The following is a 2,100-nucleotide window of genomic DNA, read 5'->3' as shown; positions in this document are numbered from 1 at the left end:
AACTTTAACTTTAACTTAACTTTAACTTTAACTTTAACTTTAACTTTAACTTTAACTTTAACTTTAACTTTAACTTTAACTTTAACTTTAACTTTAACTTTAACTTTAACTTTAACTTTAACTTTAACTTTAACTTTAACTTTAACTTTAACTTTAACTTTAACTTTCACTTTCACTTTAACTTTAACTTTATTTTTAACTTTAACTTTAACTTTAACTTTAACTTTCGCTTTAACTTTAACTTTAACTTTTACTTTAACTTTGACTTTGACTTTAACTTTAACTTTAACAACTTTAACTTTAACGTTAACTTTAACTTTAACTTTAACTTTAACTTTAACTTTAATTTACACTTTAACTTTAATTTACACTTTAACTTTAACTTTAACTTTAACTTAACTTTAACTTTAACTTTAACTTTAACTTTAACTTTAACTTTAACTTTAACTTTAACTTTAACTTTAAAGTATATAGCGTTTATTGCTGTTTCTCTCATGCTGCATTATTGTTACATTTTCCAAGTCGGGAGAGTGTCCAGTGGTTCTACAGTGCTGAGTTAAAGCTGTCTTATTGTCATTAGGGTTGTCACGATTTTTGATATTTGATTTATGTCCGACAAATAAATATACATTGTTTAAACACATTTGCTGTATTTTAATAAACATATGTATATATTGGCCTAGAGCTCAAACATATTTTGAATATCAACCATAAGACCTCCGCAAAGATGAGGAAAATTATGAAACAGGGCAAAATCGTAATCGTCCTTAGTGGGCGTTACGCAGGCCGCAAGGCTATCATTGTGAAAACGTCAGATGACGGCACACCGGAGAAACCATTCGGACATGCACTCGTCGCCGGCATTGATCGGTATCCACGTAAAGTGACGAAGAAAATGGGCAAGACCAAGTTGAAGAAGAAGTCAAAGATCAAGCCTTTCCTCAAAGTATTAAACTACAATCATCTGATGCCAACTCGTTATGCTGTGCATTATATTTCTTTCGATAAGCTGTCGCCAAAAGACTTGAAGGATCCCGTAAAGAAGAAGACACATCGTTTCCAAACGCGCGTTAAATTCGAGTCGACATACAAGGAGGGCAAGAACAAGTGGTTCTTCCAAAAGCTGCGTTTCTAAATATTAGTTTAATTGGTACGTAGTTAAGCCCCCTTTAGTTTTTATACATTTAAAAACATAATTTTATATGTTTTTATTGTGATGAGATCAGTTGGAGATGTGAGAGTGTTATATTGTAATCAATAACGTTCTTAAATAAAATGTTTCTTAAATATATTAACTAAAAGGCCGGAATACAAGAAATTTAACTTTAACTTTAAATTTAACTTTAACTTTAATTTACACTTTAACTTTAACTTTAACTGTAACTTTAACCTTAACTTTAACTGTAACTTTAACTTTAACTTTGACTTTAACTTTAACTTTGACTTTAAGTTTAACTTTAACTTTAACTTTAACTTTAACTTTAAATTTAACTTTAACTTTAACTTTAACTTTAACTTTAACTTTCATTTTAACTTTAACTTTATTTTTAACTTTAACTTTAACTTTCGCTTTAACTTCAACATTCACTTTAACTTTAGCTTTAACTATAACTTTAACTTTAACTTTAACTTCAACTTTAACTTTAAATTTAACTTTAACTTTAACTTTAACTTTAACTTTAACTTTAACTTTAACTTTAACTGTAACTTTAACTTTAAATTTAACTTTAACTTTAACTTTAGCTTTAACTTTAACTTTAACTTTAACTTTAACGTTAACTTTAACTTTAACTTTAACTTTAAATTTAACTTTATCTTTAACTTTAACAACTTTAACTTTAACTTTAACTTTAAATTTAACTTTAACTTTTGCTTTAACTTTAACTTTGGCTTTAACTTTAACTTTACCTTTAACTTTAACTTTAACTTTAACTTTAACTTTAACTTTAACTTTAACTTTCACTTTAACTTTAACTTTATTTTTAATTTTAGCTTTAACTTTAACTTTCGCTTTAACTTTAACTTTAACTTTAACTTTAACATTCACTTTAACTTTAACTTTAACTTTAACTTTAACTTTAACTGTGACTTTAACTTTAA

At 26.0% G+C, this 2,100-nt stretch overlaps 1 pseudogene; it reads left to right on the top strand.

Annotated features, from left to right (window-relative positions):
* Positions 1 to 710: 710 nt before the first annotated feature.
* On the top strand, positions 711 to 1,291 carry LOC137235659 (large ribosomal subunit protein eL27 pseudogene; annotated as a pseudogene).
* The last annotated feature ends 809 nt before the right edge of the window (positions 1,292 to 2,100 follow it).

The sequence above is a fragment of the Eurosta solidaginis genome, unplaced genomic scaffold, assembly GCF_040869045.1.
Source record: "Eurosta solidaginis isolate ZX-2024a unplaced genomic scaffold, ASM4086904v1 ctg00001045.1, whole genome shotgun sequence".
In the NCBI taxonomy this organism is placed as follows: Eukaryota; Metazoa; Arthropoda; class Insecta; order Diptera; family Tephritidae; genus Eurosta; species Eurosta solidaginis.
This window is presented reverse-complemented; position numbering and strand designations above follow the sequence as displayed.